Source organism: Giraffa tippelskirchi, chromosome 4 (genome assembly GCF_054371585.1).
Source record: "Giraffa tippelskirchi isolate mGirTip1 chromosome 4, T2T-mGirTip1v1.2.pri, whole genome shotgun sequence".
In the NCBI taxonomy this organism is placed as follows: domain Eukaryota; kingdom Metazoa; phylum Chordata; class Mammalia; order Artiodactyla; family Giraffidae; genus Giraffa; species Giraffa tippelskirchi.
In genome coordinates this window covers 184617180-184643384 of record NC_137278.1, presented here as the reverse complement: position 1 = coordinate 184643384, position 26205 = coordinate 184617180, and the positions used below count along the sequence as shown (strand labels likewise).

The window sequence follows — 26205 nt, the reverse complement described above, 5'->3', positions numbered from 1 at the left end:
CTGTTGCCCTCTTCTCCTTTTGCCTTCCCTATGGTCCAATATAAAATTTCTTTAAAATGTTCACTTCTCTGTATTACTATATTCAATTCTTTGAATAGTTGGAAACAAACAAACAAACAAACACCAATGGCTGTCTCCACAGGGACCTCCCCAGTGTCTAAGGAAGCATTTGTCATCCAAAACAGGACACTGTCTTTGAAAAACTTGTAAGCTTCATCAAAGCCTTATTAACAAACTAGTGGGTGGGTGGCAGCACAAATTCTTGTCTAATTTAAAAAGGAACAGGATAGCTTTGGTACTTCTGATGTCCCCAAAATATTACTTGGCAAGGATTATTAATAAAGAAACAAATCACTTAAGGAAAATTACAGCCTCATGAGGGCCCCAGTTAGCTGTGTAGGCTGGACCTTGTAGGATTTAGAAACCATCTTCCAGAAAAGACCTGGGAAATTTGCAAATGAATAAGAAAATAGGCCCCCTGGCAGGATCAAAATGCTTTTCCTCATCTGGTGTGAAGTTCTTTCTATGGTTGCAGTTAATTATTAAACCACAATAGAATCCTAATTTATGACATATTTCTGGACTATTATAATGAGATAATTTCAGAATGTGCTGAGGTGGTTGAAACTGAGAACAGCTTAGTGAGGCAACAGGGTGATCATAAGAATTAGTGAACTAAAAAACGGGAAGGGGTCACTGGCTGGGAAAAACATGGATTGCCCAGAAGCTAAGTTAGTGCATATGAAAATAGTGCTGGGGGAATTTAGGAAACCTGAGAAACTGAGAGGCTGCATAAGAAAACAGGCTCTTCTGGAAAGAAAATTATTACATTAAGCTCTATGTTTTATTTCTTAAAAAGGTAGGCAATAGAAGCACTTTCAGTCAAGGATAAAATTGAGAAACTTCTTCATTTCCTTTTGGTGTCTGTTATTAAGTTCAGTTCAGTTCATTTGCGCAGTTGTGTCTGACTCTTGGCCACCTCATGGACTGCAGCACGCCAGGCCTTCCTGTCCATCACCAACCCCCGGAGTTTACCCAAACTCGTGTCCATTGAGTCGGTGATGCCATCCAACCATCTCATCCTCTGTCGTCCTCTTCTCTTCCTGCCTTCAATCTTTCCCAGCATTAGGATGTTTTCAAATGAGTCAGCTCTTCACATCAGGTGGCCAAAGTATTGGAGTTTCAGCTTCAATATCAGTCCTTCTAATGAACACTCAGGGCTGATCTCCTTTAGGATGGACTGGTTGGATCTCCTTGCAGTGCAAGGGACTCTCAAGAGTCTTCTCCAACACCACAGTTCAAAAGCATCAATTCTTTGGTGCTCAGCCTTCTTTAGAGTCCAACTCTCACATCCATACATGACTACTGGAAAAATCATTACCTTGAGTAGATGGACTTTTGTTGGCAAAGTAATGTCTCTGCTTTTTAGTATGCTGTCTATGTTGGTCTTAACTTTCCTTCCAAGGAGTGTCTTTTAATTTCATGGCTACAATCACCATCTGCAGTGATTTTGGAGCCCCCCAAACTAAAGTCAGCCACTGTTTCCTCATCTATTTGCCATGAAGTGTCTGTTATAGCAAGGCCTAGAACATTTTTGAACATTCAGTAGAGGCACAGAACTTCACCAAGTAAGAATTTCATGGTTTTAAATGTAAAGAAAAACAACTAAACCTGTTCTGTTTATTTTGGCGAGATTATCTCTGGTGATTTGTGCATTTATGGCTTCCCAGTGTTCGACTGTACATTGGCTAATCAGAATCCGATTCTTGTATTCATTCCTTTTGTATATGAGTAGTGTATTAACGCTATGAAAGTTAAGTCTTGTCTAGATTATTCTCTGCTGTTTACCCAGCACTTAGAACAGTACCTGACATGTAATAACTGCCACATACCCATTTATAAAGTGACAAAACACAGTAGGAGCAAAATTCCTATGTTCAGTATAAATGGAAAGTTTCTAAAGTTAGCTAACAAATGATTATTATTATGCCCTCACTTTACCAATTCCACAGATACTTTTTTTTATTGCAGTATAACCAATTAACAATGTTGTAACAGTTTTAGGTGGACAGAAGAGGGATTCAGTCATACATCTACATGTATTCATTCTCCCCTAGACTGCCCTCCCATCCAGGCTGCCACATAATATTGAGCAGAGTTCCATGGGCTCTACAGTACAACCTTGTTGGTTATCCACTGTAAATATAGCAGTGTGTACATGTTGATCCCAAACTCCCTAACTATCCCTTCTTCCCTGGCAACCATAAGTTCATTCTCTAAGTCTGTGAGTCTGTTTCTGTTTTGTAAATGAGTTCATTTGTATCATTTCTTTTTAGATATTGCATATAAGGGATGTCAGATCATTTTGACTGATCTGTACCTGTAAATGGGTTACAGTCCACTAGAGGAGACAAAGTACATATGGACAAAGTACATCAGTACAACTGATATGATCTGATATCAGTCAAAGAAATCATCCATCTATAGCCTTGATATCGTAGTGTTCTGAAAGATGAGGGAAATGAAAATGTCAAGAAATTTTGGGCTGTCAACAGAACAAATACTGTAGAAAGGTCGAAGAAGATAAGGTGGAGAAGAGGCATTGGGTCTAGCTTTTAGGACATACAATGGGAGTCATTATTATACATAATGACTAAGACCATTTTCTCTGAAATCAAGTCTCAGCTCTGCCACTCAGTAACTCTGTGCCCTCTCTATATATTAGTTTTTTTACCTGAAAGATGTGGACTGTAACCTTTCAGGATCCTCTGTCCATGGGATTTCCCAGGCAAGAATACTGGAGTGTGTTGCCATTTCTTTTTCTGATAATAATACTACATAAGATTAAATGTGCTAAAATACTCATGAGAGTTTTTTAACACTGCCTGCCATGTTGTAGATACTAGTACTTGTTAGAAATGATCGTTGTCCAAGCTGTGAGGAAAGGACTCATTTTTCAAGAGTTTTAAAAGGAGAGAATAGTGAAGCTTCTCAATGTCAACCTTTTGCAAGTGAAAGAAACACTCCAATACCACTCCTTTAGTTATGCAAGTTTAAAAGAAGTAAGGCAATATACATCAGTTGATGAACATTAGATTGTTTCTACATTTTGTCTTTTGTGAGTGGAACTGTTATGAATATTAGAATGAATGAATAAATAAAAGAAATAAGGCATGTATTAGCTTGGTGCAAAAGTAGTTGCGGTTTTGCATTGTTGAACTTTGCTGTTTGATATTAGAAAACCAATATTAGTCCATTTTCATTCCAATCCCAAAGAAAGGCAATGGCAAAGAGTGTTCAGACTACCACACAATTACACTGTTCACATGCTAGCAAGTGAATTAGCTAGCATGCTAATGCTCAAAATCCTTCAATCTAAGCTTCAAGAGTATGCAAACTGAGAATTTCCAGATGTATAAGCTGGATTTAGAAAAAGCAGAGGAACCAGAGATCAAATTGGCAACATCTGTTGGTTCATAGAAAAAGCAAGATTCCAGAAAAACCTCTACTTCTGTTTCATTGAATATGCTAAAGCCTTTGACTCTGTGGATCACAACAAACTGTGGAAAATTCTTGAAGAGATGAGAATATCAAGTCACCATACCCTGCCTCTTGAGAAGCCTTTATGTTGGTCAAGAAGCAACAGTTAGAACCAAACATGGAACGATGGACTAGTTCAAAATTGGGAAAGGAATACATCAAGGCTATATGTTGTCACCTTGCTAATTTAACTTATAAGCAGAGTACATTGTGTGAAATACTGAGCTGAATGAATCACAAGCTTGAATCAAGATTGCTGGGAGAAATATCAATAACCTCAGATATGCAGATGACACTACCCTCATGGTAGAAGGTGAAGAGGAACAAAAAGGCCTCTTGATGAAGGTGACAGAGAAGAGTGAAAGAGCTGGCTTAAAACTCATCATTCAAAAAAACTAAGATCATGACATCCAGTCCCATCACTTCATGGCAAATAGATGGGGAAAAAAGGAAACCCGAGCAGATTTTATTTTCTTGGACTCCACAATCACTAGTGACTGCAGCCATGAGATTAAGATGCTTGCTTCTTGGAAGGAAAGCTATAACAAACCTAGACAGCATATTAAAATGCAGAGATGTCACTTTGCCAACAAAGTTCTGTCTAGTCAAAGGTATGGTTTTTCCAGTAGTCATGTACAGATGTGAGAGTTGGACTATGAAGAAGATTGCACGCAGAAGAACTGATGCTTTTGAACTGTGATGTTGAAGACTCTTGAGAGTCCTTTGGACAGCAAGGAGATCAAAGTCAATCCTAAAGGAAATCAGCACTGAATATTCATTGGAAGGACTGATGCTGAAGCTGAATCTCTAATACTTTGGCCACCTGATGCAAAGAACAGCTGAGTCATTGGAAAAGACCCTGATGCTGGGAAGGATTGAGAGCAGGGGGAGAAGGAGACAACAGAGGATGAGAGGGTTGGAAAGCATCATGGACTCAATGGACATAAGTTTGAGAAAACTCTAGGAGATAGTGAATGACAGGAAATCCTGGCATGCTGTAGTCCATGCGGTTGCAAAGAGTGGGACACAACTGCATGACTGATGAATAACAATTGGAATACATTCTTAAATAATTGTGGTTATATTACACATAATTTTAATGCACATTTTCTCACTTTTTTTGCTAATGACTTATTACTTGCTGTGTATTTTATATTTATTTTAGACTATAGAAATGATGTTAGACAAAAAGCAAATTAGAGTGATTTTTTTTTTTTTTGAGTTCAAAATGGGTTGTAAATCAGCAGAGACAAATTGCAACATCAACAATGCATTTGGCCCAGGAACTGCTAATGAACATACAGTGCATTGGTACTTCAAGAACTTTTCCAAAGGAGATGAGAGCCTTGAACATAAGAAGCACTATTGCCAGCTGTTGCAAGGTGACAACAGCCAACTGAGAGCATTATCAAAGTTGATCCTCTTACAACTACAAGAGACTTGCTGAAAAGCTCAATGTCAACTATTCTACAGTTGTTCAGTACTTGAAGAAAATTGGAAAGGTGAAAAAGCGTGATCAATGGGTGCCTCGTGAGCTGATTGCAAAAAAAAGAAAAATTGTCATTTTGAAGTGTTGTCCTCTTATTCTACACAACAGTGAACCATTTCTCGATTGGATTGTGACTTGCAGTGAAAAGTGACTTTATAAGACAATCAGAGATGGCTAGCTCAGTGGTTGGACTGAGAAGATGTTCCAAAGCACTTCCCAAAGCCAAACTTGCACCAAGAAAGGTCATAATCACTGTGTGGTGGTCTACTGCCCATTTAATCCACTACAGCATTATGAACCCAGCAAAACTATTACATCTGAAAAGTGTGCTCAGCAAATCAATAAGATGCACTGAAAACTGCAATGCCTACAGCCCATATTAGTAAACAGAATGGGCCCAGTTCTTCTCCAGACAATTCTCGATCACACATCACACAACCAACACTTCAAAAATTGAACAAATGGGACTACAAAGTTCTGCCTGATCGGCTACATTCATCTGACCTCTTGCCAGCTTCTTCAAGCATCTTAACCACTTTTGCAGGGAAAACATTTTAAAAATCAGGAGGAGGAAGAAAATGGCTTCCAAGAGTTCACTGAATTCTGAAGCATAGATTTTTACACTATAGGAATAAACAAACTTATTTCTCATTGGCAAAAATACATTGATTGTAATAGTTCCTATTTTGATTAATAAAGATGTGTTTGAGCCTAATTATAATGATTTAAAATTCATGGTCCGAAACTGCCATTATTTCTCTACAAACCTAATAATTCTTACTGGATGAGGGCATGGCAACCACTCAAGTATTCTTGCCAGGAAAATCTCATGGACGATGGAGCCTGGTGGGCTATGGTCCATGGGGTCGCAAAGAGTCAGACACGACTGAAGCTACTGAGCAATAATTCTTAATACCTACGGTTTGCTCATGTTAGGTCAGAGAAGGCCATGGTAACCCACTCCAGTACTCTTGCCTGGAAAATCCCATGGACAGAGGAGCCTGGTAGGCTGCAGTCCAAGGGGTTGCGAAGAGTCAGACATGACTGAGTGACTTTTCATTTTCATGCATTGGAGAAGGAAATGGCAACCCTCTCCAGTGTTCTTGCCTGGAGAATCCCAGGGACGGGGGATCCTGGTGGGCTGCTGTCTATGGGGTCGCACAGAGTCGAACATGACTGAAGCGACTTAGCAGCAGCAGCAGCTCATGTTAGGCAGCTTTTGGCATGACTTCCATTGATACCCACTTCCTGGAATTCATGCGTGTGAGGAATTTCTCCTCGGAGTGAGGATTGAATCTAGTAGCTGGGTTTTAGCACATACACTATGGCAGAAGTAGGATGAGGTCACTGCTGTGATTAAGTAACAGAAGACTATTCCTTCCATCTTGTTAGCCCTCTTTTGGTGCAGACAACCCCTGGGCCTCCTGCTCTCTCACTTGCTCTGTGAAGCCAGATGCCATGTCATCACATGATTACAGAAAGGTCACATGGGGAAACTTGGAGAAAGCTGCCAGTCCATAGCATCTGAGGAACTGAGTCTTGGTCCAACAGCCTAGAAGAAATTGAATCCTGCCAACCACCAAGAAACTGAACTGGGGAGTGAATAACCTTAGTCAAATGTTGAGAAAACCATAGCTCTATGAGAGACCCAGAGTCAGGAAACCCAGCCAAGTCATGCCCAGATTCCTGAGTCACAAAACTATGAGATAATATGTTGCTCTTTTAACCTACTGTTTTAGGGTTATTTGTTATTCAAATGTTGATAACTAATACACATATAAGAAATACATTTTATATTGTGGTTTAATATAGACATCTGTATATAAAATTCTGTAGCTAGAGTTTATTAGGAGAAGGCAACGGCAACCCACTCCAGTACTCTCACCTGGAAAATCCCATGGATGAAGGAGCCTGGTAGGCTACAGTCCATGGGGTTGCTAAGAGTCGAACATGACTGAGCAACTTCACTCTCACTTTTCCTCTCATGCATTGGAGAAGGAAATGGCAACTCACTCCAGTGTTCTTGCCTGGAGAATCCCAGGGCCAGGGGAGCCTGGTGGGCTGCCGTCTATGGGGTCACACAGAGTCGGACACCACTGAAGCCACTTAACAGCAGCAGCAGCAGCAGCAGCAGCTAGAGTTTATTAAAACGATATTCATCCTTACCCAGATATCTTCTATCCTAGTAACTTTCAAAAATTATATTAGAGACATTAATTGATTTCATGATTCACCAGTTGGTTGTAACAAAGATTTGGGAAAACATTGGTAAAGAATACAGTCCCTGGAGTGAAATTTCCTGGGTTTATAATTTAGCTCTGCCATATAGTAGTTGGGTAATCCTGGCAAAGTTGCTTTCCTTCTCTGTAAAATGGGAAAAACAATACTTACTGTGTATTGATTTCCTATTTTGTAAAATGAAAAGAACAATAGACAAAAGGGATGTCTTGAGGATTAGATGAGATGACGAGTACAAAGAATTTAGTATAGAGAGTCCCATGTAGAAAAATCTATTCTTAGCTAATATATATATTTTTAATTATAATGAAGCTTTCCTAGATGTTCCCTTATTCCTGGGACAGAATTGGTAATTCTAGCCACTCCTGTGGCTTGATGAGTACTCTGTGTGTGTGTGTGTGTTAGTTGCCTAGTTGTGTCTGACTTTTTGCAACCCCATAGATTATAGGCCACCAGGCCTCTATCCATGGGATTCTCCAGGCAAGAACACTGGAGTGGGTTGCCATTTCCTTCTCTTGATGAGTACTAGAGCTTGTGTATTGCTATAACACCTTTCATATTCTGTTTACTTATTTTTCTATTTATCACATTTCTCCCACTCCATTCCTTCTAAGTTATGATCTTGTGAGCAGGTCTTGTTTCTAATTATACTTTGTCTCTTTAATACATAGCATAATGCTTGACACAGGCTAGGCATTCAGTAGCTATCAAATGAGTAAACGAATTAAAAATGGATAAATTCATGCTCTCCATTACAAGATAGCCAATTTAGTTTTCAACATCTATACTTAGGGAAAAGTGGCACCTTACAGCAAGTTAAGACTATGCTTTATATATACTCATTTTCCTGTCCAAATAAGTCTATTTCCTCCCTCATGACAGTTTTTCTATAATCTCTCCTCAATTTTCATGGAGAAGAACTGTCCGATGGGAAAATAGGATTTATAATTCCAAGTAATTTGAGTCCAAATTTTCAACAATTCCTAACCACCCTGTAAGTCATCTTTCTCTAGATGTATCACACTTTGCTAGTATTTCAATTAAAATCTGATATCCACATTAAAACAGGTGAAGATAAGCAAATATGACATATAACTGTCATTGTCCTGCTCTTACATTACAATTCTGCCAATGTTTTTCAAAGTATTTGAGGCTTTTACAATAAAAATGAAATGTCCATTTTATACATACTCAATTACTTTTTTAAAATACAGGTTCACGTTTTTACTTATATTTATTCTTATTAATTTATAGACATGAAACTGTTTAGAATATAGGACAGTTGTTACATTACAAGGTATAGAGCTATGAAAAGACCCTGATGCTGGGAAAGATTGAAGACAGGAGGAGAAGGGGATGACAGAGGATGAGATGACTGGATGGAATCACCGACTCCATGGACGTGATTTTGAGCAAGGTCTGGGCGTTGGTGATGGACAGGGAAGCCTGGCGTGCTACAGTTCATGGGATCACAGAGTCGGACAAGACTGAGTGACTGAACTGATTCTTATTAATTATTTGGTCCTTACAGTCTATATTGTTTTTTGTTTTGTTTTTGTATACTGTTTATTTAGCTGTACTGGATCGTCACTGCTATGCAGACTTTTCTCTAGTTGCGGCAAGCGGAGACTGTTGTTTGTTGTGGCGCACAGGCTTCTCACTGTGGTGGCTTCTCTTGTTGTGGAGCACAGGCTCTAGGGCATGCGGGCTTCAGCAGTTGTGGCTCTCGGGCTCTAGAGGACAGGCTCAACAGTTGGGACACACGGGCTAAGTTTGCTCCGTGGCTTGTGGGATCTTCCTGGATCAGGGATCGAACGAACCTGTGTCTCCTGCACTGGCAGGCGAATTCTTTACCACTGAGCCATCAGGGAAGCCCTACAGTCTATACTACTTAGAAGACTTTCAGAATCCTGCTTTTCTTAAACCAAATTAAGATTTCTCAGCTTTATATGGCTAAAAAATGGAATAAGCATTACTTCTAAGCTGTTAAAATAACTGACAAACTTGTTGAACAGGATAGATCAAAGTAATTTCTCTTAACACTATAGTGTAAGTGAATATTCAGCTCTATTAATCAATACTCTGGCTAGAATTCAATCAGGACAAATTATTTTATACTTAATTGTATCATGCATGTCCAAAAAGTCATTATAAGAGTCTACTCAAATAATTTTGATTGAATATAGATATTCTATGCTGTAGTATTATCAGAGAGCTTCTATTTTCTACCTGTGTGCTCAGGCTATTAAAAAGCAAATGAGTTTTCTGTGGCATAGCCTCCTCTAAGTGAACCCATGCTGGATTCTAGGCATTACCTTTGTGAGAGTTGGAAAACAATTTATAATCCATATTAATATGTTAAAGAGGATCAAAATTAAAGCTTAATGGCCTGTATTTAGGGAAATTATTTTTATGTTCTTTTTGAACACTGGGAGAATACTTTTTTTCTGTACTCTAATAATTGCTACTTCTTATGTATAATTCTGCAGCGATCTGACAGTATTAGAAAGTAACATGAGTAAATTCTTTCCAGTAATTTCATGTAAGAATGTCACTTGGGCTAAATTATTTTTGTTTACTCACTTCATATATTGATATCAAATATCATTCTAATAATGACTTTTAGCTATGGTGGAGTCATTTTGTGATAGAACCATGCTCTTGCCAAGAATAACTCGAGACACAGATATGTATGTAAATATAGATAAATAAATATAATGATACATTATACAATATGACGTATGTGATTATGTGCATATATACATGTATGTGTTAGTTGCTCAGTCATGTCCAACTCTTTGCAACCCCATGGACTGTAGCCTGTGAGGCTCCTCTGTCCATGAAATTCTCCAGGCAATAATACTGGAGTGGGTAACCATTCTCTTCTCCAGGGGATCTTTCCAACCCAGGAATCGGATCCAGGTCTCCTGCACTGCAAGCAGATTCTTTACCATCTGAGCCATCAGGGAAGCTCATGCATATATATATGTGTGTGTGTATGTATATGTATGTGTCCATGAATACATATATTCCCAGAGAGAGGAGCACTTCCCTGGTGGCTCTGTGGTAAAGAATCTGCCCACTAATGCAGGAGATGTGGGTTCAGTCTCTGGGTGGGGAAGATCTCCTGGAGAAGGAAATGGCAACCCACTCCAGTATTCTTGTCTGGGAAATCCCATGAACAGAAGAGCTTGGCGGGCTACAGTCCATGGGATTGCAAAAGAGTCAGGCACGACTTAACGACTAAACAGTAAAAACAACAGAGAGAGGAAACCACTACTTCCTTATTTACATTCAGTTTTAAATCTTGATGACGACCAAGATGGATTTGCTTTTTTAAAAAAATATTGTCCTTCATGGGCAGGGAATACAAACTGAGTTATTCTGCTTTAACCCTCTTTGTTATTTTGATGCCGCCTCTTCCAAGAAGTGTGTCAACTCTCTGTCTGCCCATTCTTCATATTCTTCACAGCTGCTGTTCCAGTATGCTTGCAACTCCCTGGGAGGGCCATCTCCTATCACAAGTCCATGGTTTTACACATTCTTTCTTCATGTCTGGAAATTTCTTATCCCTACTTACTCATTTGAATAATAGCTACTTATCCTCTACGACCTAGTTGAGGATTTATCCCATCTAAAAATGTTTCCGGGCCCTTCTCCACCCCCATCTAAGCTGGGTACACCATCATATATGTGGTTTGATACAATTCTAAGCTTTTTTCCTACCAGTGCATGAATCAAATTTTTTATCTTCTTCAATAGGTGAGTCTTTTAGCAGAACACCATGTTTCATTTGTGTTTGAAACTCTGAAATCCAGATAATGAATGAATAAATGAATGAATGAATAGTGGTAAGTTAATTGGACTTAAAGTCTGTTTGAGACCTGGTTCTAGCTGCACCTGTGCAAGATGGGACTGAACTGATTAACTACTCTGAGCCTCAGTTTCCTTCTGGCATGAAGATAATAGCTGTTCTTCTTTCTTTATTTGTCATTGTAAGGATCAAATGAAATACCATAGTTAAAACTCCATGTCATCAGTAAGGTCTTGCAGAAACTTACTGATAATTTACTGAGCTGGGTATAAAGAATACAAAGAATAACATAGTATATTCTTGCCATTAAGGAACTTAGATCTGTCATGAATGTCAAGGAAACAGGAGAAGGAATTATTTCCTTCTGGTGTGAACAGGGAGAAAGCCAGAGAAATACACGAGTAGCATTTGAGCTGGGCCATAAGGGCAGATTAAGCATTTGCTTGATTTGGAATTTTGAAATGATGGAATTAATATCAATTAGAAGAAGCAAAATGTTCTATGAGAGTATAGAGAGATAACTGCTTGATTTTATCCAGGGGAGTGAGATAAAGAAAGCTTCACAGAAGATGACATTTAGGATATATTTAGAAGAATAGACAGTATCTTCCCACCCTACAAACCCTAATAGGTGGATGGAAATACAGGCACCAGACTACATGGCTAGGCTAGCTTGGTATAGCGTATAGTATAGTGTAAGGACCGGCTGCAAACTCCCAGAGGAGGGTGTTTCCAAGCCCTACCTGAGGGCAGTGCTCATGCTATGCTTTAGTCGTGTCCAACTCTTTGCAACCCTGTGGACTGTAGCCTGCCAAGCTCCTTAGTCCATGGGGTTCTCCAGTTGAGAATACTGGAGTGGGTTGCCATGCCCTTCTCCAGGGCATGTCCCCTACCCAGGGATAAAACCCCAGTCTCCTGTATCTCCTACATCACAGGTGGATTCTTTACCACTGAGCCCCACCTGAGGAACCTGGGTTAATAGCTGCTGAAGCCAAGAAGGACGGGAGGGATGATTGAATGACCGATGGGGCCAAGTTGCATGAAGAGCTGTCAGGATTGGCTGAAGCTTGAGGGACTACACAATTGCTGAAAGAAATCTGAGAGCAAAGACCAGGAGTCAGAAATGGATAGATGCCATGGTGTCAACACAGGGGCAGGGCAAGTTTCCAAAGGCAAGAGTCCAGTAGCCCAGCTCAGTTGAACAGTGCGGGGTGAGCACCATCAGGAACAAGATTTAAAACAAAGACTTGATTGATCAGAAAAGGGACCTAATGAGTGTCAAATTGCTTTGACAGTGTAAGACAGGGAGTACTGTTATTTCTGAGTGTCCAAAAGGGATCTGTAGCCTAAAAATCTTCCTTTTTATTTTCCTGGTAGTTGGAATTGCTCTCTACTCTGTGACAGAAGGCACCACCCATTTTGGTGGCAGTTCTGTTCAATTATGCTAGAAGCAAAAAATAAAGTTGAAAAAATTAGAGGAAGGTACCATGGAGAAGAGCCTAGAGTTCCAGAGTAAGGAGTTTGTCCATGATTTGGAGAGTAATGGAGAGTCATGGAAAGATTATGAGTAGGGAGGGCACATGATTGAAGTTCAGTGTTAAGAAAATCAGCAGAAAAGGTAACAGGCATAGCTATCGATATTTTCAACAAGAGGAATTTAAGTTATAGAAAGTCTAAATTGGAGGCAGTTTCATTATTCATTAATGAAGAATAGGTAGTCAGTGACAAGCATTCATTTATTAAATCTGTATTATCTGACTTGAAATAAGGCTCGGTAGTACCATTTTGTGGACCACTTTTTTTTAATTAGTGGAAAATTGCCTTACAAATTTGTGTTGATTTCTGCCATATAACAACACAAATCAATCATAATTTTCCTTTCCTCCTGAGCCTCCCCTATCCTACCCCTATAGGTCATCACAGAGCACCAGGCTGGTGCGTGTTATTTAGCAGCTTCCCACTAACTATTTTACACAGGATAGCATATATATGTCAATGCCACTTTCTCAACTTGTCCCAACCTCACCTTCCCCTGATGTGTCAAGTCCATTCTCTGTTAGGTTCATCAGTACCATTTTGCTAGATTCCAGATGTCCATTGACAGATGAATGTGTAAACAAGTTGTGGCTCATTTATATAATGGAATATTACTCAGCTGTAAAAAGGAGCAAATCTGAGTCAGTTGTAGTGAGGTGGATGAACCTAGAGTCTCTTATACAGAGTGAAGTAAGTCAGAAAGAGGAAAACAAGCGTCATACGTGGACCACCTTTTATAATCATCATACACACCATTTTATTCCTCTGTGTATATGGCAGGTGGTGGTACCTATTGATAAAAAGAGGAATCAGAATTAGCATCTCTAAGTTTCTACAAGTGCATTCTGAATGTGGTGGAGGGAGATTTACAGACAAAATGTGGACATGTATGCTGCTTGTACTTGTTATACTGGTTTAGAATCAGTTATAAACCCATTGTAAATTTTTTTAACCTGGATCACTTCAGTTCAGTTCATTCGCTCAGTCGTGTCCAACTCTTTGTGACCTCATGGACAGCAGCACACTAGGCCTCCCTGTCCATTGCCAACTCCCAGAGTTTACCCAAACTCATGTCCATTGAGTTTTCTGAATGTTGGATCTTAGTTTTCTGAATGTTGAGCTTTAAGCCAACTTTTTTTCCTACTCTTTCACTTTCATCAAGAAGCTCTTTAGTTCTTCACTTTCTACCATAAGGGTAATGTCATCTACATCAGTTCAGTTCAGTTCAGTTCAGTTCAGTCGCTCGGTCGTGTCCGACTCTTTGTGACTCCATGAACTGCGGCACCCCAGGCCTCCCTGTCCAACCATCTCATCCTCTGCCGTCCCCTGCTCTTCCTACCCTCAATCTGTCCCAGGGTCTTTTCAAATGAGTCTGCACTTTGCATCAGGTGGCCAAAGTATTAGAGTTTCAGCTTCAACAACAGTCCTTCCAAAGAATACCCAGGACCAATCTCCTTTAGGATGGACTGGTTGGATCTCCTTGTAGTCCGAGGGAATCTCAAGAGTCTTTCCAACACCACAGTCAAAAGCATCAATTCTTCAGCACTCAGCTTTCTTTATAGTCCAACTCTCACACCCGTACATGACTACTGGAAAAACCATAGCCTTGACTAAACAGACCTTTGTTGACAAAGTAATGTCACTGCTTTGTCACTATCTAGGTTGGTCATAACTTTCCTTCCAAGGAGTAAGTGTCTTTTAATTTCATGGCTGCAGTCACCATCAGCAGTGATTTTGGAGCCCAGAAAAATAAAGTCAGCCTCTGTTTCCCCATCTATTTGCCATGAAGTGATGGGACCAGATGCCATGATCTTAGTTTTCTGAATGTTGAGCCTTAAGCCAACTTTTTCACTCGCCTCTTTCACTTTCATCAAGAGGCTCTTTAGTTCTTCTTCACTTTCTGCCATAAGGGTGGTGTCATCTGCATATCTGAGGTTATTGGTATTTCTCCTGGCAAACTTGATTCCAGCTTGTGCTTCCTCCAGCCCAGCGTTTCTCATGATGTACTCTGCATAGAAGTTAAATAAGCAGGGTGACAATATACAGCCTTGATGTACTCCTTTTCCTATTTGGAACCAGTCTGTTGTTCCATGTCCAGTTCTAACTGTTGCTTCCTGACCTGCATACAGGTTTCTCAAGAGACAGGTCAAGTGGTCTGGTATTCCCATCTCTTTCAGAATTTTCCACAGTTTATTGTGATCCACACAAAGGCTTTGGCATAGTCAATAAAGCAGAAATAGATGTTTTTCTGGAACTCTCTTGCTTTTTTGATGATCTAGCAGATGTTGGCAATTTGATCTCTGCTTCATCTGCCTTTTCTAAAACCAGCTTGAACATCTGGAAGTTCACAGTTCACCTATTGCTGAAGCCTGGTTTGGAGAATTTTGAGCATGTGAGATGCTCAAACATCTCATGTTTGACTAACATGTGAGATGAGTGCAATTGTGCAGTAGTTTGAGCATTCTTTGGTATTGCCTTTCTTTGGGATTGGAATGAACACTGACCTTTTCCAGTCCTGTGGCCACTGTTGAGTTTTCCAAATTTGCTGACATATTGAGTGCAGCACTTTCACAACATCATCTTTCAGGATTTGAGATAGCTCAACTGGAATTCCATCACCTCCACTAGCTTTGTTCATAGTGATGCTTCCTAAGGCCAACTTGACTTCACATTCCAGGATGTCTGGTTCTAGGTGAATGTGAGTAATCACACCATCATGATTATCTGGGTCGTGAAGATCTTTTTTGTACAGTTCTTCTGTGTATTCTTGCCACCTCTTCTTAATATCTTCTGCTTCTGTTAGGTCCATGCCATTTCTGTCCTTTATTGTGCCCATCTTTGCATGAAATGTTCCCTTGGTATCTCTAATTTTCTTGAAGGGATCTCTAGTCTTTCCCATTCTGTTGTTTTCCTCTATTTGCACTGTTCACTGAGGCAGGCTCTCTTATCTCTCCTTGCTATTCTTTGGAACTCTGCATTCAAATGGGTATATCTTTCCTCTTCTCCTTTGCTTTTTGCTTCTCTTCTTTTCACAGCTGTTTGTAAGGCCTCCTCAGACAGCCATTTTGCTTTTTTGCATTTCTTTTTCTTTGGGATGGTCTTGATCCCTGTCTCTTGTACAATGTCCCTAACCTCCGTCCATAGTTCATCAGGCACTCTATCAGATCTAGTCCCTTAAATCTATTTCTCACTTTCACTGTATAATCATAAGGGATTTGATTTAGGTAATACCTGAATGGTCTAGTGGTTTCCCCTACTTTCTTCAACTTAAGTCTGAATTTGGCAATAAAGAGTTCATGATCTGAGCCACAGTCAGCTCCCGGTCTTGCTTTTGCTGACTGTACAGAGCTTTTCCATCTTTGGCTGCAAAGAGTTTAATCAATCTGATTTTGGTGTTGACCATCTGGATGTCCATGTGTAGAGTCTTCTCTTGTGTTGTTGGAAGAGGGTGTTTGCTATGACCAGTGCATTCTCTTGGCAAATCTCTATCAGCCTTTGCCCTGCTTCATTCTGTACTCCAAGGCCAAATTTGCCTGTTAGTCCAGGTGTTTCTTGACTTCCTACTTTTGCATTCCAGTCCCCCATAATGAAAAGGACATCTATTTTGGGTGTTAGTTCTAGAAGGTCTTGTAGGTCTTCATAGAACCCTTCAACTTCAGTTTCTTCAGCATTAATGCCTGGGGCATAGACTTGGATTACTGTGATATTGAATGGTTTGCCTTGGAAACGAACAGAGATCATTCTGTCATTTTTGAGATTGCATTCAAGTACTGCATTTCGGACTCTTTTGTTGACCGTGATGGCTACTCCATTTCTCCTAAGGGATTCTTGGCCACAGTAGTAGATATAATGGTCATCTGAGTTAAATTCACCCCTTCCAGTCCATTTGAGTTCACTGATTCCCAAAATGTCAACATTCACCCTTGCCATCTCCTGTTTGACCACTTGCAATTTGCCTTGATTCATGGACCTAACATTCCAGGTTCCTATGCAATATTGCTCTTTATAGCATCGGACCTTGCTTCCATCACCAGTCACATCCACAACTGGGTGTCGTTTTTGCTTTGGCTCTGTCTCTTCATTCTTTCTGGAGTTATTTCTCCACTGATCTCCAGTAACATATTGGGCACCTACCGACCTGGGGAGTTCATCTTTCAGTGTCCTATCTTTTTGCCTTTTCATACTGTTCATACTGTAGCATAGCATAACCTGGATGTGCTAGTTTTTAAATCCCTCTGGGCCCTCAGGATGGGAATATTCCTTAGTTTTGTCAAGTTCTGTTCCCTGGGAGGGCTATTTAGTCCATTGTTCTCTGATGGACTTTATTTCTTCTCTCTGCATGTTTGTTTTTCTTTCTGTTTTCTCATTAAGTTCCTTGGCCCCATCTGCAGCGAACAGTGGAGAATAGTCTCTTTTGGGAAGCTAGTCGCATTCTTACTTAGCCTACTAACTGACAGTAGAAATGTAGAGACTGAAGGATAATTTTCTCCTTTGAGAAAGACTTTCTTAGTTCAGATTCTATGGCTATAAATTCTCTTAAAATTATTGGTTTCTGTATGTTAAATTCCAGTTACCTCCCTGTACTATTAGTCATGGTTCTTTGTTCTTTACTAGACATATTTTTATATATATATATATATATATAAACACACACACACACACACATATATATATATGTATTATGTGTATATGTGCAATTTTGTTCGATTTCTTCTCCCTTGTGTCTCTCTTTTTTGACTTACTATGGATACCTTGGAAATGTAAGACTTTAGTGGGAGAGTTATAACTTTAGTCTCTATTTACTGAGTCATCTTGTCCAAATTTAAGAATTTTGGGGCCACCACTTGGGTCTATTCAGGAGTTTTAACAGTGGATATGTATGGCTTTGTCTTGATTCTTACCACAAAGTCAAGCTTTTAATCAGCCTTTAGAAAGAAAAGAAAGTGAAGTCGCTCAGCCGTGTCCGACTCTTTGCGACCCCATGGACTGTGGCCTACCAGGATCATCTCTCCATGGGCTTTTCCAGGCAAGAATACTGGAGTGAGTTGCCATTTCCTTCTCAAGGGGATCTTCCCGACCCAGGGACTGAACCCAGGTCCCCTGCATTGCGGGCAGATGCTTTACCATCTGAGCCACCCCTCAGAGTATTTCTTAATTTTATGTTTTTCCTGTTTAAGCTTGAGAAGTGTAGTTGTCTTTTCATCCATATATGATTCTAACATGGTAACTTCCCTCTATGTTGCTTCACTCCTATCTGCAAATCAGTCTGCTCTTTTCTAAGGTCGTATCTTCCTTATATTTTGCCATAGGCAGACAATGGAATTAAGAATAACACTGACATTCTGTTCTCCAGCATCTCCTTACCAAGCTCATCCTATACCTTGTTAACCTTCTAAACTATTTCAGTTGAGCGTATCATGGACTACTGTCCTTTCACCCTGAAACGTTACTTTCTTCACTATCAGCCTCCTAGTCAGTGCCACATATTACAGCTTATTTGGTATATATCATTCCCATTTCTAGGTACTAAGTACAGTAGCATTGGGGATAAGCTAGGTTATGCTTTAGCAGCTAATGTTGCAATTGTAGTGACCTATGATAACAAAGGCTTATTTTGAAAAATGAGTTAGAAAACTCATCACTATTGGGTACATAATATGTGCTAGGTATGCTGTCATGAACTTTACATGTACTATCTCATTTTAATCTTCACAACATGTTCAGCATTGCCTCCATTTTCTATACAAGAGAAATGAAGTATAGAGAGACTAATCATTATTCAAGAATGCACAGTATACAGTGGTACCTGGATTCAAATCCGGGTCTATCAGACTCCAAAAGTTTTGCTCTTTTTTTGACTACCTGAGGGAAATTAAAAGTATCTTCTGCCCAGAATAAAACTAGGCTGGTCTCATTTGTATTGGCCACAGCTACTGCATGTAAGAGATATTCTAAAAATCTGATAAATGCTGATTAAATTTCTGCTTTCTTTGTTCTTTTATCTTGTGGTAACCAAAGGAATGACTCAACATCCACTTTTGAATACCATATTAAAATACTCCTTAAAGTCCTCTTTTAAAAAATTAAGGGACTCATGAAAGCTACTATGTATCTTTTTTTCCCCCCATCTGAATGTATGCCTACAAAATGGAAGGAAAAGTATAGACTGGCTTTTCATAACATGAAAAGAATCTGAAAAGTGGTAGTGAAATAATAAAATAACACTGCTATTTGGGAAGGGATGGTAGTTGCACAGAAAAAAACTGATTTAAAAATTAAAATGTAAAAATGATATATAAAAGTCTAAATGAGATTGGCAACTGAATTGCAGGAAAAAAATGAAAATGAAATAACCATATCAGTTCTAATTTAGATATTTCAATCAAGAACTTTACAAAACAGAAAACTTAAATAGAACTTTCTGTGTAAGGGAACTGAACTGATTGGATGACAGGAAACTAAATGACCAATCAGATGCATTCAATGCACTCAAGATTGTGACTCAAAGTGGTTAATATCTGATGGCTGTGCTTGGGCTCAGATCCAATCAGCTGCTGGTCACACTCTGTTTCTCTGCTGATCACGTGTCAGCACCACACTTCCTGCTGAAATTAGCAAAGATACATCTGTGGAAGAAAATATATTTTAGGTGAGGCTGAATTTCAAACCATGTTTTCCAATCTAGACATGGTTTTGGTTAGCACAAATGTAAAGAAGGGAGAAAAAAAAAGTGCTGCATTGTTAACTTGGTCAGAAAGAGACTTTCTTTATTTAAAAGTATAATCAAGCAGTGCTTTTCCATAATTAGCCTAACTTAATTTTAAGTTTAAATGAACCTTTCAATATACTTCATTAAAAACATATCCTGCCACTACCAGCTGTTTGTTTCCTCTCTGAACTTCTGTATCATTTACTGTGTAAACTGTGTTTGTGGTCCTAGCATACATTGTCTTTAAATAAAACTTGCTGTTTGCATACATCTGTGAATTACACAATTTATAAAATGCTGTCACATCCCAAAACACATTTTTTTAGTCCATTCAAATCCTATAAATATATTAATAACCTCATTTTACAGTTGAAAAAAGATACTGTGAGATTGAGCAAGCTACTCAAGTTCTTAAAATCAGAAGAGGTGGGACCTTTCTGATGAAAAATTTGGTCTTTTATTGAAATGACTCTCTTACTGGCCAGCTAACTGAATATCAACACGGTTAGTAGCTTCTTGGGCAAACTATGTTTGGTATAATTTTTTGTAAGCAACCCTTTCAAGGATTTTCTATGCAAATCGGTCACTCAAAAAAGTCTTTGGTAAATGATGATGACCAATTCCAAGAGTCTTCTTCCAAAGTAGGCTTAGAAAATCTTAGCTAGCTTTGAGATACATCTCAGATGTGTTTTAAAATATGGTGAGCTTATTCTCCTGCATAATTTCTTGATATTAAGAGCCCAAATTGTTTGCTTGCTTAGTCAATCTTCAAACTTCATAAAACAAAAAATAAACAACAGCAACAAAAAACATCCACTCACCTCAATAACTTTCAAGCAAAAAAAAAAAAAACTATTTAAAAAATATACTCCTTTTTTTTTAAATCTCACTGAGAAAAGTAGCTATTTACTTTGTAGAAACAAAGGAAAGCTTTCAAAACCAAATTTAAATACTCCATTGGACAATCTAATATAAAAAGTGCTTTTTTGTTTCCATGTACCAAAGAATTATGAGGAACTCAGTAATTAACACGTTGACAACATGCTTTTATTGGAGGTAATTGATTTACAATTGAAGGGGGATATATCTCTATAACAAAAGAAATATAGTTTGAAATCTTTTAGCATAATTTAAAAAGCAATTTCTGCATTCAGAAGGCCTCAAAACTACTCAGCTCCTGAAAAAACTCCACAGCCTCTGTAGAAATAAGACAACATGTGTTTTCTCTGAGAATGTTCATTTATGTTCAAAGAATTACCACAACATAAGGCTCAAAGATATAGACTCCATTGTCATCCACAAGTCTACTATCTTTTGAAATAAAATCCACTAAAAGGCAATGAATCGATAATGCACTATCAAAAATTTCCATTTGTAAACTCGTAAATGATGTTATTCCTCAGAAAATGTCATTTTAAAGGAATATATTTACTTTCCTTCTTAAGAATTTATTTGCACAGGAGACTCAAGTTTCTGCTGCCATTAGCATTGGAACGACTCCTGAGAAGAACCTTCTGGGCATGGGACAAATGCAGACACAGGAAAGAGAGAAGAGTAACTTCCCAGAATGACTCCCAGATGGCCACGGTGGCAGTGAGAGTGATAGGCCTTTTGGCTAAGTAGCTGAATATAATCTCTACATGGCTTGGTTTTTATTAATATTTTGTCCTCACAAAAACACTGAGAGGGAACTACAACAAGTATTTCCCCCATTTTATAGACAAGAAAACTAAGGCCTGCCTGGAGAAGTTAATTACACCACTCAGGTAGTCAGCAGAGTCTAGGCTTGCCTGCTAATCCAGTAAACTTCCCATGATATAGATTTGTGTCTCATTTCAGGATTAAGCTTGAGAAAAATGGATTCAGGAATTTAGACTTGTGGGAACAGTCTATAGCCCCTATTCCTTTTAGAACACAGATCCCTCTTTGTTTGTGTATTTAACACAATTTTAAAGATCACGCAACTTCCCTGGCAGTCGAGTAGTTAAGACTCCATGCTTCACTGCTGGAGGCATGGGTTCCATCCCTGGTCAGTGAAATAAGATCTTGTCTGCTGCACAGTGCCACCAAAATAGTAATAATAATAAAACATAAAAAAATACATACAGAGTACCTATCATGCATAGGGCACTGCAGTTATAATGATATTGAAACAAACATGGACTCCACACTCACAGAGCTGACAATCTAGTAGGAAAGAGAAACAGCAAAGAAATGTTTTCACACACACTTGATGACATTTGTTTTATATGTATTGGTAAGGCTGGAGAGGAACAAGCTTAGTATTTTCATCACAGAGTGACTCAGTGTTAGCAAGCATGAGTCACAATGCACAGAAGAGTAGCTTCAGAAATAAAATTCATTTTCCTCATTTCTGTGTGTCCAATTAGTCACTGAAAGTTGTGTGTTTCATTTATAATCTCTCTAGCCTTGGTTGATGCTCTTTACCAAGACCAGGACTGTAGTGTTGTTACTGAGCAGTGTTCTTGGCCTTCCTTCACCAATAGAAATTGATAAGGAACTAGACAAGAAATGTGGTTCAGAGGGAAAGAATCTTCCTGCAATGCAGGAGACCCAGGTTCGATCCCTAGGTCAGGAAGTTCCCTTTGAGAAGGGAATGGCTACCCACTCCAGTATTCTTGCCTGGAGAATTCCATGGACAAAGGAACCTGGTGGGCTACAGTCCAAGGGGTTGTGGACATGACTGAGCAACTAACACTTCCACTTCACTTTCAGACAAGAAATCCAGGCAAGGTTTTATTGTGACCCTACAGCAGCAGTGGGGAATGAAAACAAGTAACAGTTTCCCTCACTAGCTCCTAGAGGTGAAGCAAACTGGTTTCCTTGTATGGGGTGAGGGTAGTGTGTATGTCTAGGATCAGGTCAGAGAGGTGGCTTAGGTGATTTGCCCAAGCTTTTGGCAGGGTTGAGTGAAGGGGGCATGCGCAGTACCCAGCTTTTGCTCCTGCTCTTCAGAAGTGGCAGTTGGGTTTTGGTCTTTTTGTATCTTCTTGTCCATCATTTGCCCCAACTGTGCAGCATATGCTCAGCTATTTTTAGTCCCTTACAGTTTCTTTGTATTTTGCTGCTTGAGGAAACTTTTAGTCAGGGGCAAGCACTGCAGTAAATGATCCCAGGTCTCAGCCTGTCTCAGTGTGTCTTTTCTTTCCAGGATTGTTCTATATGGATGTGCAAAGAATATATGCATGTGTATATATAGGTGTGTGTGTGTGTGTGTGTTCATTTATGTCACCAAAGGGACAATAATTTCAATTATTATTTTCAATTATTCAATTCTGGAGGAAACACTTCACTTCCCTAGAGAAATAGCAATTGGAAGATTACACAACTGATCATTATTGCCAGTGCTCAGGGTGAGAGTTTTGTCCTCCTGTGTGTTAGCAATCCTAAAGAAATGAGACCAGGAGGAACATCACTGAACTGGGAGGCTGTGAACATGGGAGAAAGTTCTGGTTCTTGTCACCTCATCAACTACAGGGCCAAGGGGAAGTTACTGCTCTTCACTGACCTGAGTTTCCCTCAACTGTGAAATGTGCTAGGACAAGATCTTTAAATGGGGGCTTCCTAGGTGGCTCAGTGGTAAAGAATCCACCTGCCAATGCAGGAGACGCTGGAGATGTCTGTTGGATCCCTGGATGGGGAAGATCCCCTGGAGAAGGAAACGGCAACCCACTCCAGTTTTCTTGCCTGAAAAATCTACGGACAGAGGAGCCTGGAAGGCTGCAGTCCATGGGGTCGCAAGGAGTCAGTCAGACACTACTGAGCGTGCACACAGTGCAGATCTTTAAATACTCTTATGTCACTTACACTTCGTGAAGCAAATTCACTAAGTGTAACAAACTTCAGAATTTGTTTAAAGCTAAGAATGTGACCCACGTATTTAATGGACAGATTATGGGTTTCTGTAGTTACTTTGACTATGTCTTGTATAAATGGAATAGCCATTAGAGAGGAGAGATTTATTTTACATTTGAGTCACTTCATATACAAATGAAAGCAGCTAAGCATTTTTAGAACACTTACATATTTTAGGAACAAAATCATCTGATACCTTTTTTCCTAGTCAACAAAAAGCCATAGTGTAGTTGGCAATTGGATGTTCAAAAGCAATGATGAGGTTTCTTTTCAAAGCTAAAGAGATCTGAAAGTCATCTAGGGAGTGACCATGATGGGGAGACCATTTTCTGGCTATGTTTCCCAAGGTTTTCATGCAAAACTCTGAAAATTAGCTTGCACAGATATTTTGTGACATTTCTGTAGACTAATAGCAATTTGGGTTAATGTGTATGGCGTAAGCTAGAAGAAGCATATTATCATGCAGTATTAATGTGAGCGCCCCTTTCCCTTTGGTGACATAAATGAACAATTTGTAGGCAGATTATTACCTATCCAGATTAAGAATTTTCCATTCTTCTTTTTATTTCACTCCCTTTAAAAAAAATTGATGTCTAGCTGGGAACAATTAAATGAAATTAGCACATATGGCATAGTGGTATAAGTCAAGAAGTTTTAACATTTTAATTTAATTTAATAAGCATATTTAATGCCTTATAGTTTTGAAAGTTTAGCCAGAGCTTAAATTAGGTCAGATTTTATTCTTTTCTTTTATACTTTCCTTCTCTCTCTTTCTCTCTTTCTTAGTGTGTATGAGATTAAAAAAAAAAAAGGAACATTTATTTTTATAAAGCCCCATAAAAGCTTTTATGGAAATCCCTCTCACTAAAAACAAGAAAAACACACCATCATGAAAAGTAAATACCAGCAAATAAATTATATATGATAGGCACATAAGAGCGAGAAAGAGAAAAAAAATTGATAGCCACCACATCATCTTAAATAGTGGTTGTAGCACCCACTGAAAATTTCTGCATCAAATGAACTTTGGTAATGACTTCACAATATACAACAAATTCTGAGAAATTTCTCATAACCAAAAGTTCTATTTCATTTCAGCTTAAGATCAATATAGTGTTTGCTTTCCCAATTAAATTTTGTGTATTTGAGCTATTGGATTTCTTATAAAATGTAGAAATAACTCAAATAAGCTAACTACATTTAAAGATTTTTATTGGTCATAATGTTAGCATCTACTCTGATTAGAAAACTAGGCATTTTTTTAATGTGGCTAAATTTTTCATTTATTTATTTGTCAATATATTATATTGAAATACATATTTCAATGTTATATTTCATCTCATATTATTTATTAAACACATATATAATAAATGTGTGTATTACATATGTGTATACTATTTTCAGAGCCAAAAGGATTTTTTAACCCTAATTTTATTTTGCACTTTTCCTCCTAAGTTCCTGCTTCATATTCTCATTAGATTTTATTTCAGGGCTACAATATGAACTTGTTTAACTACGTGTTAACCACCTGAATGTCCCATAGGTACTTAGATTCAGCCTGCCCAAACCAAACTCACTCCCTTTCCCATCAAGTTGCCTTCCAGAGCTTTTATTGGTGACACCACATCAGAAGCCTCCACTTACCCCTGGTTACTGCCTGTCTCTCAATCCCAGATCCAATGACAACTGAATCCTGTCAATTTTTGCAGAGAAGTCTCTTAGAAGTTTAAGCCTCTAGTTCTTCATTTCCATGGTCGCAGCTGTAGTCCAGGTGAATCAGAAGTAGCTTTGATTTCACCATTTATGAGCCATGTGACAAGTTAACCCCAGTAAGCTTTAGTTTTCTCAAATATTAAGTAGAGAGTGAACTTACTTCTGAGTGTGGATGAGAGACCAACTGAGGTAATGCATATAAAGCATCTAACAGACTTCTGACATGCAGTCAGTTGAATCTTAGTTAGGTGAAGGATAAAGAGAAGGTTTAGTCCCAACAGACAGTAAAAAAAAGCCTTGGAAACTTGAAGCAGCGGAGCCTATTTAGGAGCCAGGATCAAAGAGTTTTCTATATCCCTTGCTATTAGATAAAGAAGCAGGCTGAGGACTTAACAGCATAATGTTCATAGCTAAATAAGATTTACTCAGGTTTTCTTTTTAAATGCAAAGTAGAAGAGTTAAGCCCGCTGGCACAAAGGGCAACTAAATACCCCCCACAGAGAGATATACATGTGTTTGTGCACTAAGAGGACACAGGAAAAGCTGCCCAGCACGTGATTGATTGATCTGGCATCTTCAGGTCCTAGTGAAGAATGATGGGAAATAATTATAGTAGCTACTTCTGCAACATCTTAGTTTTGAAGTTGTTTATCTACAGTATTAAAAATTAAAATTTCACCGTAGCCCTGTCCTCTCACTTTAAATACAAAAATTTATAAACTTCCGTCTGAGACAACCAGGCTTTACTTCTTTGCCATGCTTTTCTTTCTTCTGACCCATTTCCATAAGTGGTTCCTTTTATCTTCAATGGTTTCAGTTTAATTGTATCTGCTTTTGTTCAGAGGGAAGGAAGAATGCTTAGGAACCAGTGCTATAGGGCAGTGATCAAGACTTATCTGAGATGAACCATGTCCAGAGGCTATAAGAAGACAGGATATCAGAATTAGAAAGATCTTTCTGATATTTCCGGCTACTGCTAGGAGAGAGAAAAGAGTATATCAGTGATCCTGTCTCCTTGTCAGGTCGGTTTTCCTGTGATCAACATTAAGAAAGAAAAAAAAAATTCCATTAACTGAACCTATATGTGTTTTCATGTAACACTGAGATGTCCCTTTCTTTGTCTAACCTAAATGAATTATCCCTAAACTTTCCTTTCACTGTTTAACATAAGTCAGTTTCTAGCCATAGTTGGGTATGCCTGTTTTCAAAATACAACGTCAAGGAGACATAGCTGCTATAGTAATTGTGGATAACAATTTATTCAGGGTGTCAAACAAATCTATTAGGATA

The 26205-nt window shown here is 38.8% G+C and overlaps 1 protein-coding gene and 1 long non-coding RNA gene across 2 annotated transcripts in view; one reads left to right on the top strand and one right to left on the bottom strand.

Moving 5' to 3' along the window:
- Nucleotides 1-26205, top strand: part of PDE3A (phosphodiesterase 3A) — a 627104-nt gene that overhangs the window by 153728 nt on the left and 447171 nt on the right. The gene's annotated exons all lie outside the window — the stretch shown is intronic.
- LOC145546188 (uncharacterized) overlaps nucleotides 25317-26205 on the bottom strand; it is an 89729-nt gene continuing 88840 nt past the window's right edge. Inside the window, exon 4 of the long non-coding RNA XR_014082631.1 lies at nucleotides 25317-25888. This is a non-coding gene — a long non-coding RNA (uncharacterized LOC145546188). The remainder of the gene's footprint in view (nucleotides 25889-26205) is intronic.